The following is a 12,148-nucleotide window of genomic DNA, read 5'->3' as shown; positions in this document are numbered from 1 at the left end:
CAACGGCCCATTTGACTGCTAGTGCCTCTTTTTCCATGGTCGGGTATTTGGTTTCAGCTGGCTGTAGCTTCTGGCTGATGACCAGTATGGGTCACTTGCACTCCTCTGCCTCCTGGTATAGGATGGGCCCCAGCTCCACATCCGACGCGTCAGTCTGAACCAGGAAATGTTTGTCGAAATCCGGGTTGCACAACACTGGTGACCTAGACAATGCACTCTGGAGGGTGCAGTTGCTCTTGGTGCTTGCCCAGTCACTGGCCAAACTGCATAAAGTCCATCGTCAGGGCTGGTCTGCTACCCAACTTCTGCCATGGATTGGAGCACTGGAGGCCTCCACAGGGGGCAGATGCTGTTCCACGCAGTGCAGGAGGGGATGCGCGGCAGAGGACAGCTCATGGGTGTCTCGCTGCCTGTATTCTCCAACGGCTTGTGAGCCACTGCCCTGCCTGGTGGGCTGCCTCCACCTTCTGCTGTCTTCCTGGGTGTGCTGATGGGGGCTTCAGAGTTGGCAGGGGAGGGGGTTGCGTCACCTCAATCCTCCTCCTGGCCACTGGCCTGTGAACTCTCTCTCTCTCAGTTCATGCCAGCTCACTCATCCCCTACCTCAGGGTGAGGTCCTCTCTTTATAGCACCTTTCCGCCCCTCCCAGCCCAGTGCCACCAATCGGCCCTCCTGCTCCACCTACCCCCTAATGCCCTCACCCGGGCCACCCGGTACTCAGCCCTAGGATAGGCTCAGCTCCTCTTCATCACACAGGAGTCCCATCCGCTGCTGGAGTCCTTGACCAATAGGCCAGGAGCTCTTGATACTCCCCAGGCCCACCCACCTTGCTGGCCCTTCCACCCTCTGCCTGGCCCACGCTCACTCTACATTCACCCTGGCTGGCCCGTCAGCCCCGGTGAAGCCCAGAGCCACACCTGCATCAGTGAGCAGGGTGCTATGTGCCCCTGTGGCCAACGAGCTGGCTACAGTGCTGCTGCCTCTCCAACTAGCTAGCAGGCCCCACCACCTGCTCCTGCGCTGCTGCATGGCTCAGTAAGTTCTCCACTGCTCCTGCCAGCTGGCTGGTGGGGCTTGCAGCCTGTCCCCACATTGCCGTGCAGCTCAGCTGCTCCGTGGATTTCCCCAAGCTGCTCAGCTATTCTGCGGGCTTCCCCAGCTCACTCCTGGTCTGGCTGGGTTCCTTCTTTGGTGGTGGATGGGCAAATAAGTGGGGTAAGTGTTGGGGTGCCCGGTGCAGGGCTGCCAAGTTCAGAGCAGCCAGGCTTAGCTTGGGGTGGGGTTGGGGGATCTGGGCAGGTGCCAGCACTGAGTTGGTCAGGCTAGGGCTGCTCTGGACAGTCAGTTATTAGCATAACCTGATTCAGAAACTGGCATAAGATTGGCTATTGGATAGTAAATAGATATTAAACGTTGCTGAAGGTAACATGTGTTTCTGTTATAAGCTGCCCTGATTACTCCTTGTATATAGAAGGGTAAACTAAAAATCCTCTAAATAAAACAAACAGCCAATAGTGGGATGGGTCTGAGGGTTAAGCAAGATGTGACAGATCATGGATCTCCCAGCAAACTTTTGAAATGAATTATATCTATGAGAGCCCTGATTTGAATAGGAGACACTTGCGGGAGGAGACAAAGGAGTTCCACTTTTCCATATTGCTCTGAAACTGTGGGTCCTGCATCATTATTAGCCCATTAAAAAAGCAGAGAAGTACCCATCATTTTTTTTCTGTAAAGGGCTTGGGCAGCATGAAATTTCATCTACCAAAACTGTGAAGAAGTATAAGCAATATCCATTCATCTCCCTTCCCAGTTGGACCCTGAAGTCGAACAACTGTGCATGGATCTTCTAGCATCTTCTAGTATCTTGTCTATTTTGCCCCCTCAACCAATGTTCTTTAGCTTGAGAAATGAGGAAAAGTACACCAAACAACCGCTGTTATTTGTCTATGAAATATTAGAGGTTCTTATAATCACAGATAGATGCCCTATCATCAGCTGAGTGTTCTTTCACCTCTTTGTCGTGGCTGAATTTATATCAAACATTATATCAAACATCCTGTGATCTCAGACATGCTGGTCAACAGGATGATAAAAACAGGATGATAAACAATTGTTTATGTTAGGCAAGCCTACTGTCTTTGCTCCCAAATCCACTGAGTTGATAACTGGCTTATACACATACACACAAATGGCATAGAAACTCATTTTCAGGGCAAGCCATGCATCTGTTTATTTAGATTTTACATTTATAGTCCAACTTTCTCAGACTCAAGGCAGATAACTAGAGGTGTGCACGGTTTCCTGCTTTGGGTTTCCTGCTTCGGGTTTACCCAAAGTGGACAAACAGTCTGAAATAACCCAAATCCCAAAGCAGCAAGCCGCTTCAAGATTCGGGTATTTTAACCCCTTCGGTATGCTCCATAAAGATTTGGAGTGAAAGAACAGGGGAAGCTTTGTCCCGGCCCAGCCTCCCTGACCAGCTGGGCAGTAAAGGAGGCAGAGCTTTAAACTTTAAACCTCCGCCTTGCTCCAGCTGACTGGTGAGTCCGTTAGTCAGCTTCAGCTGACTAACCTTGCTCCAGCTGACTGGCAGAACCTGCCAGCTGCAGCAGGGTGTTTAAATGCCCTGAAGCTTTCCGAGGCAATCTGAATTGCTTCAGAAAGCTTTGATCTAGGATTCCCAAATTGGGAGCCCGATGCTGGGCCTGATTCAGAAATCCCGAATCATTACAAATTGGGTCTGATTCGGATATTTATCCCAAATTGGATACCCAAATTGCAACCCCTACAGGTGAGACAGATTTTTTTAATCAACAGTGCAATAAACAAGATTACAAAATTAGTGTACTAAACAGTAGGAGCAGAATGCAGAGGGGACTAACCAGCTCTGCAATAGATCTCCACTGAGCAAACCAGAGGGGAGACTTTGCCCTCAAGGTCCACCAGCCCTGATCCACCCCCCACCCCACCCCACCAAGCAGGCCAACCTGTTGCTGAATGACTGGCCAGCAAGTTTGAATCTGGGGCTGCCTACTGAGGCAAATGGGAGCCACCAGAACCGTCCCCCCTCCAGGATGATGGCAGTTGCCATGCTCTTCACCCCCTTCCCCACAATGGTGTATACAACAGAATGGTGTATACAACGAACAAAGCAATGAAAGCATTAAAATGTCAGGCTTTAACAATTACTCCATTCCCTTTATTAAAAGGCCCTCCGGAACAATGAGGGAAACAGTGCAATGGTATGTGAACAAAGCAGTGAAAGCAATTTAAAATTTCACAGACATTGGTTATGAACTTATTCCCTTTATAAAAGGCCTCCCCTGAACAATTTGATTTTCCATATTCTGTGAAATAATAGGCCCACTTCCCTACACTATACTACACTCAAAATTTGAGAAGGGATTATTTTAATACTAGCTCTTTCTCTAAAGAACTCAGAGTTCTTGGCATAAGTTTGTAAGCCATCTCTCATGCAGGCAGAGCTTAGAGGCACACCCATGTAGCTTCTGCACCAGAATTGCATGCCCTAAGTTTAAACCATTATCTGCCAATGCACATGCTGTGGCTTCATGTGAATGGCGTGCCATGTCAAATAGTTGCCACAGTAATTTGTCTATAAGTAGCCAACACATAGTATACTGGGTAACCTCAGCAGTATGGTCTAGCCACTCTGACTAGAAGATTTTGAGACAATGAGGAATTCTTCTTTCTTCAATCTGTGTTTTCTCTTTCATTCCAAGTTCTGTTGCTAATCATGATTTGAATTCCTGACAAGTTATTTTAATATATCTGCTGGCCATTATTTGTTTTCTGTAGGGTTTGTCAGTATTTTATGTGGGGGGGGGTAAGTTTATTGAAAGCTGCCTTGTGAATCTAGTATTATATGGAAGAGTGGGGTAAAAATATTTTCATAAAAGTCATAAAATAAATGTTTCTCACTAAGACCCAAATTGCACATTATATGGTGGGATTCCATGATTAGTAGAATGGTGTAGTGGTTAAGAGTGGCAGGACTCTAATCTGAAGAACCAGGTTTGATTCCCCACTCCTCCACTTGAAGCCAGCTGGGTGACCTTGGGTCAGTCACAGATTCTAGGAGCTCTCTTAGCCCCACCCACCTCATAGGGTGATTGTCATGAGGATAATAATAACACACTTTGTAAATTGCTCTGAGTGAGTGTTAAGTTGTCCTGAAGGGCGGTATATAAATCAAGTGTTGTTGTTGTTGTTATTTTAAAAAATAAAATACAACTGGGAGGTTTCACATTCAATTTCATTGGAGTAGTGGTATTGAAGATGAGGTTTTACACTTTCACACTATGCCATTTTCCTAACTGCAGTCCCTGGTCCACAGCATAAATATATAGGTATTAGCATGGAGGGAAAGGATTAAATACCTTCTCCACCAGCACTGTTGTCCCAAACAAACATGGCATAAACACACACCACCCATGGCTCTATGTGGGACTGCCCCTGACTCTTATTCTGAGATTGCAACTGGTCAAAATGCAGCAGTGTGTGTTATTGTAGGAGCACCAGGTGGAGCACATATAACACCTATACTGCACCAGCTGCATTAGTTGCCAGTGGAGTACCGGATCAGATTCAAGGTCTTGGTATTAACCTATAAAGACCTATGCAGACTGGGACCGGCATATCTGCGGGACCACTTCTCCCCATATGTACCCCGGAGGATGCTCCGATCAGGAGAAAAACAACTATTGGTGGTCCCTGTTCCCAAGGAGGCCTGCTTGGTCTCAACCAGAGCCAGGGCATTTTCAATCTTGGCTCCAGCCTAGTGGAACTCTGTCTATCGACACCAGGATTTGTTATCACTTCACCAGGCCTGTAAGACAGAGATATTCCACCAGGCATATGGTTGAGGATGGGCTTCGCCTTCTACTGGCCAATAAAAAAGAGGAAGACTACATCCTACTGTACCTATGGTGGAAACCTTTTTATGAAATATATATATATATATCTCCTGTTCCTCCATGATATATTTATTTTTTACAGAAGAAGTAAAGTAACTCTCAATGGGAGCAAGATTTGTTCATGTTAAGAGGTCACATCAATGTCATCAATGTCACTAGATCATTTTAATTCTTCTCTTAAAAGGTACTTATTCTAGGACTAGAACTCCCAGGAGCTTGTTTAACTACAGAATGGTAGGAATTGTTTTCATTCTTGCTACATAAGGTGGTTTTCATGTTAACTAGTCCATTAGCAATCTGCTGTTCCTACGCATTACAAGTTAATCTTGCTTCAAGCAACATTAATTTAGGTTTCCTTTTTAATGGCATCTCCTCAGGGTTAAATATAGATTATGCAGTACAAATATTTTCATGTGTAAATTCACCCCTCCCTCCTCTTTTGTGCCTTCCTGGTTTCTGTAAATCATTCATTTTTATATTCCTCACTAAGGAAATTCCCAATCACGCTTGAATGTGAATCTTAAATATATTGAACAATGTTTTCTCAGACCCCAAACACATAATGTCTGAATAGTATGTTATTAACAGATCCTGGGAAGAACTATGGGACTATGGGAAAGATCCAAATTACTGCAAGTGGATCACAGCAAGCAAAGTCGGATTTCCTGCCTCCTTCCACCTGCAGCTGCATACTGAGGGCCAAGCTACACATGACGAATGACACTTGAACAGCAAGTGTATTTCTCCCTGTTCGCTTGCCCTCCACTCAATCCACTTGCCGTTCAAGTGTCATTCGTCATGTGTAGCTTGGTCCTGAGTCATGCAAGTTCTGTTCCTGGGGGGAAGGGTCAATGAATCCTCAAAATAACACAAGTGGCCAAAATAAGGTCTGCTGTGGGAGGGGAACTAGCAAAAATTGCACCCCCTTCTGCCTTTATACTGCTTTAAGTGCTCTTACCACAGCATAATGGCACCCTTGGACTGAGCCTCATCATCTTTGTTCACAAGCGTTGAAGAGGTGTTTTAATGTAACAATTATTGCAAATATTCATAGCTGTAATTATTGCTCTAGAAATAGATATTAGCCAATCAGGAAGCAATTTTTGCCATGTCATTTTTAATAACTTTACAGGCACACACACTTCTTTTTGGACCCATGTGAATGTATATGCAGCAATGGAGGACAACCCTTCATGTGTTTGATTAAATGGGCTCTATCCCACTAAACCTTCAGCCACAAAAAATTTGTAAAGCCTTTAAGATGCCTTTGACATTCCCTCCTCCTCTTTCTCTCTTCTTTGTCCTTAACCAGCAGACAGGGCATCAGAGACATTTTTAAAAATCAAAAGTTAACTATTTTATTTATTTTAGACGGAAAAGGCCAGGTAAATCAAGGTAATTCAACATAGAAATCTCTGAGGTAAAATCAATGTATGCACAGACTTTAGTTCTTGTGTTTTTCACAGATACTTAAATTCTTATGTTTAGAGGCTTTTGTTCCCGTGTTTTTCCTAAATACTCTAGTACAATAACTTTTAGTATTCTCTGTCTCTTTTGGATTTGCTGGTACCCACTTTCTAGTACTCCAGTCCCTTTCTCTTCACACATCAGTGCTTTCCTTCAGTCATTAACTGAATCTGAAAGTCTTCACAGGCAGTTTCCAACCACACCAGACCAAGGATCTCTTCACTCTCCAGAGATACCTTCCTGTTTGGATGGAGGCTTCACTGTATCCTGAGGAGGTTCTTTTGCATATGGATTGGTGCTTGATGTGCTAAGTGAAGACTCCCTCCATTAGCATTCCACACCCTGGGAAACTCTTACAGGATGACTCAGCTCAACCCCACCCCTCCTGAGTAGATATAAATGACCTGCCAACATCTTTTCCACACTGTGACACTGAGAGATCTCTGTCTTTTGGTGCTACACCTCTGAAGATGCCAGCCACAGCTGCTGGTGAAACGTCAGGAACTACAATGCCAAGACCATGGCTATACAGCCCAGAAAATCCACAACAACCATCGTTCTCTGGCCGTGAAAGCCTTCGACAATATATTTCTCCCATAACACTGCTGTGATATGCTGGAATTTTCCCTAGGATTCTTTTTCCCAGTGAGGCCCTGACAGTATCAGAAAACTGAGGCCCAAACTATGTCTGACTTGCAGCATTTTTAATATTCTTTAAAGCTTCATCTTTCTGTCATTTTATTTTCTAACAGGATAGTCCTCTCAAGAACATGCTAAGACAAAAATTAAATGGGAATCAGTACCTGACAAGCATGAGTAGCCTGGTGAATGAAAGACCTCTTACCTGTTAAATCACAAAAGAAAAATCCAGAGAAGACAGATTCTCCAGAGAAGCTTTCTCTCTTATAACAGTCAGGAGAAAGGAACCACATGGGAAGGTGCTATTCCTCATATTATACATATATGGAAGATTCTATGATGGAATATACAGATCCTTTTCTACAGGTCAGAAGAAGAGTACAAATTCACTCATCACATGCAACTTAGGTTGAAGAAAATTAGGCAAATCTCATGTACATCATACCAGGTATACCTGAATCAAATTTACTTCCTGCAGATAGTGGCTGTGAGGAGGTGCTTCCATAAAGGCCTTCTGAAGAAGACCTTTATACTCCATTTTGGGATTTGTCATTTGGGAGAAAATTAAAGCATAAACTAGTCCTATTTAGGCATGTAGGTGAATACATTCTGAAGAGCTGCACTGAAGTTCAGCTATTTTCAGATCTCAAACATGTTAAAGATCTGAAAAGGTGATTGGACATGATATTGACCATATCATTCTGTGACATACTGTAGGCCATAAAAATCTTTGTGCCTTCAGGATACTGAATAGAACCTAAACATTTTTAAGAGGCTGAAAAATGTATTCCAAGTTTGTATTATTCCGCCTGCAGCCAGGTATTTGGAGGTAGTCATGATGATGAAGCAGACTTTGGTCAACGAATTCTGGCTTACTCTTTCCACCTGTTCAAATGTATGCAAATATTTATGTCAACGGTTAACTACTAAGCTTTGAATAAGGCTTGTGAGACTATCTGAAAGAGAAACATTCATAGAAATTAAAGCATAGCAGTTGCTAAAAACAAACACACCTACACATACTTCCAATCCAATAATTGGAAATCGGCTTCTGGACACGTTTTACAGGAGCCTCTCTAATGAAACCTTTGGAGAGCTTAGAGAATCTTTAGTTCAACAATTCAACTTCAGGGGTTTTTTTCTTGCTCTTTTCAGATGTTTCCCCCAAGGTGTCTTTGCTGAGAGAATACCTTTATGGTTAGACAAGTTCAAACACAACTTAAAGAAAATGTGTTTCATGTAATTTTTACAAGCCGAGGTTGGCACCTTACTGTTCCACAATGTCCCTAGCAGGTAATGGAAAAAGTGAAAGGCAGATGCAAAGAGAAATGTTTAAGCTAAGCACTAAAGCAATTCACAGAAAAGTTTCATTATTTTTAAGTGTTTTTCTTGACACCCTTATCCACTGACCCAGCCAATCATACTCTTTAATCTCTCAGCAATTCTGTATTTTTTTAATGCTTCCAATCCCCTGGCACATACCATTGTACTTTTCCTACCATGTTCATCCTTTTGCCTTTAATCTTTTTTCTTGGGACATCAGAACTATCACTAACCAAACTACATCATCATCTGAGCACTTAGAATCCAGATTTGTCTTACTAGGTCATCTGTAGCCAGCACTGCACAGATCCCTCTGAATTTTAATTATAAATCTAACAGAGCCACTGCTCTGTCATTATTATTTATTACATTACATTTCTAGACCGCCCTCCCTGTCAGACGGGCTCAGGGTGGTGTAACAACATACAATTTATAACATACAGTTTAAAACAATAAAACATTATAAATAAACATTTAAAACATTATTCGATGTGCAATTGTTTTCCCAAACACATCAGACTGATTAGGAAGTAGCTGAGAGAAGCAGGAAAATTTAGTTTTAATGGTGTTGAGTCATGTGATGATATATTACAACAAAGACTTAGCAAAGAATTACTTGAGAGGGATGAATAAAAGAAGAATGGGGTACATGCTGCCACCACTAAATGAAGACAAGAAGATAATTTCTAACAATTGAATAAGTAATAATATCTGAACTAATATTGTTTCATGTTTTCCTTGCAAGCAATATGTATGCTCAAACCAACCATTTACTTGTAATTTACTTGTGAGACGAGTACTAAAAAAGAAATTTAACAGCATTTTTGTAATATATTGTTACATTCAACCCACATTCTCCAAGTGGTAAGAAGTTCCAAGGGTTAGTGTTCACCCAGCTGATTTCTGTGGAAGAATAGAGCATGGGAGGTTTCTGTGTCTTTGTAGCCATTTTCTTTATTTATAACAATACAAGTAAAGCATAGATGAAGGCACAGAGACACCCCTGCAGAGCAACAGATCCACAAACTCAAATCAGATCTCTAGTGCAAGAAAAAGATCATGCACATACCAGGTGCTCCAGCTTGACTTTCTTTCCCTTTTTCTCATAGCACACAACCCATCTTTGGCCATTTTCACTTCTTTACATCGCACAAAACTCACGGAATGAGGGCATCTTCATGGCATGATTTCTGACGTCACCCCATCATGATTCTGTTTTCGTGGCGCAATGACATCAGAAATCATGCCATGAAGACGCCCTCATTCCGTGAGTTTTGCATGATGTAAAGATGTGTAAAACTGGCCATGATCTCTCCTTGGCTTCCACACACCTGCCTCTTCATCTCCTCAGCCCGAGCAGTCAGTTTTCCATTCCAGTTGGCTGCAGGGCCAGAGACACATCTGAAATAAGACAGTGGGGTTATCTACAGCCATTAGATACATCATCTTGCCTCAGCTGCAGAAATCAGCCAAAAAAGTTAACAATAAATCAAAAATACAATTAATATCCTCCAGAACAATGTATTTTTAAAAATACAAGTTGAGAAGAACAAAGCTTACAAATGTTTCCTCCCCGTAGAGGTGTTCGATGTATTGTCGAAGGCTTTCATGGCCGGAGAACAATGGTTGTTGTGGGATTTCCGGGCTGTATTGCCGTGGTCTTGGCATTGTAGTTTCTGATGTTTCGCCAGCAGCTGTGGCTGGCATCTTCAGAGGTGTAGCACCAAAAGACAGAGATCTCTCAATGTCACAGTGTGGAAAAGATGTTGGCAGGTCATTTATATCTACTCAGGAGGGGTGGGGTTGAGCTGAGTCATCCTGTAAGAGTTTCCCAGGGTGTGGAATGCTAATGGAGGGAGGCTTCACTGTATCCTGAGGAGGTTCTTTTGCATATGGATTGGTGCTTGATGTGCTAATCTTCTCTGCAGGGCTATTGTTGGGTATAGAGTATTTTGTTAGCCTGGTGTTTTTCAGAACTGGAAACCATGCTCTGTTCATTCTTAAGGTTTCTTCTTTCCTGTTGAAGTTTTGCTTATGCTTGTGAATTTCAATGGCTTCCCTGTGCAGTTTGACAAAGTAGTTGGAGGTGTTGTCCAGTATTTTGGTGTCCTGGAATAAGATACTGTGCCCTGTTTGAGTTAGGCTATGTTCAGCCACTGCTGATTTTTCAGGTTGTCCAAGTCTGCAGTGTCTTTCATGTTCTTTTATTCTTGTCTGGATGCTACGCTTTGTGGTCCCGATGTAAACTTGTCCACAGCTGCAGGGTATACGGTATACTCCTGCAGAGGTGAGGGGGTCTCTACTGTCTTTTGCTGATCGTAGCATCTGTTGTATTTTTCGGGTGGGTCTGAATACTGCTTGAAGGTTATGCTTTTTCATAAGCTTTCCCATCTGATCAGTAATTCCTTTGATACATGGCAAAAACACTTTTCCTGTGGGAGACTGTTTTTCCTTAGTTGTTTTTCCTTGGTTGTTTGATTCATCCTGGGTTTGATTGCTCTTCGGATTTCATTTCTGGAGTAGCCATTTGCCTGAAGAGCGTGGTTTAGATGATTAATTTCCTCATTGAGAAAGTGCAGCTCACATATCCGTCTTGCACGATCCACCAACCAAAGTTTACAAACATCTAGTCCATTTTCTAAACCAGCACAAATACTCCAAAGAACACACATATACCCAGGCAAATCCCAAACACCAGGCTTGTTTCCCTTTCTGTGATCAGATTGATGACTAAAGCTACAAAACTTTTCATTCAGTTACCAATCAAGCAAGTTGAATGATGCAGTTCAAGGGAGAAGTTGATGTAGAAAGTCCTGTATTACAGGGTGAGTCCTGTAATAAATGGACAGAATTAGCGGTTACAGATACTGTATGGTGAAGGTCAGAGGTTCAAACAGATATGCAAATAGTTTAAGTGAAAATTAACTGATGTTAGTACAAGGTTATAGTCTGATAAAATGTGTTAAGATATTTTAAAAACGGGGGCCTGTTAGAGATGTATGCTCTCTACTTACCTCTCTTGCAGGGACTTTCACAAATGCATAACCTTAGCAAGTAACAAATGTTTTGAGGACTGCTGGTCAAATCCTTAATTCTGCTGTTTGACACAATGTATATATTTTGGCTTGGATTTCATGAATTGTCAGTGGAAGGCATGTGGATTCCCTCCATCTCAGCAGTCTTTTTCAACTTCCAGAAAGACTATTCCTGGAGTCTCAGTAGGACCTTTTTGAACAAAATCTCATATGGTTGATGAAACTCTCCTTCCTCACTGTAGCCCCCTGACATGTATGGCCACATAGCCCTACGACTCAAGGAATCCTCTTTCCAGGGGTAGGAAGTGAATGCTGGGCAGAGTTGAAGGTAGAGAAAATCTACAGCTGTCAGTGCCTTCTGCTGATGGTTGGTTGGAGCTAGGCCTCTGTGACTTGTGGAGCTGGTTTAGTGCACTGGCTCAGAATCTGAGTTGTGCTTTAGTAGGTTCTGAGTTCAAATTAAGGGATGCGCGTTGGACTGGCTTAAATTGTTCATCATGAACCATACTCAAAGGGTTGCTGCTGGAGACAAACTATCTTTAGTGTGGGAATTATCCCTCATGTAGAAGGCCTTCTCCCAACTCAGTCTAGCTTCACAGCCTTGTTGTCAAGATAGAAATATTATAAAGCACTCCACACATTATATGGGCTCTACACATACCATGAACAAGGTCTATCAGACCTGGAAAGGTTAGAAAGGTAAGAATTGCTTCTCTGGTAAGACTCTGATAGCCCTGAACTTCT

The sequence above is a fragment of the Eublepharis macularius genome, chromosome 2, assembly GCF_028583425.1.
Source record: "Eublepharis macularius isolate TG4126 chromosome 2, MPM_Emac_v1.0, whole genome shotgun sequence".
NCBI lineage: Eukaryota > Metazoa > Chordata > Lepidosauria > Squamata > Eublepharidae > Eublepharis > Eublepharis macularius.
Note: the sequence above shows the minus strand (reverse complement) of the source record.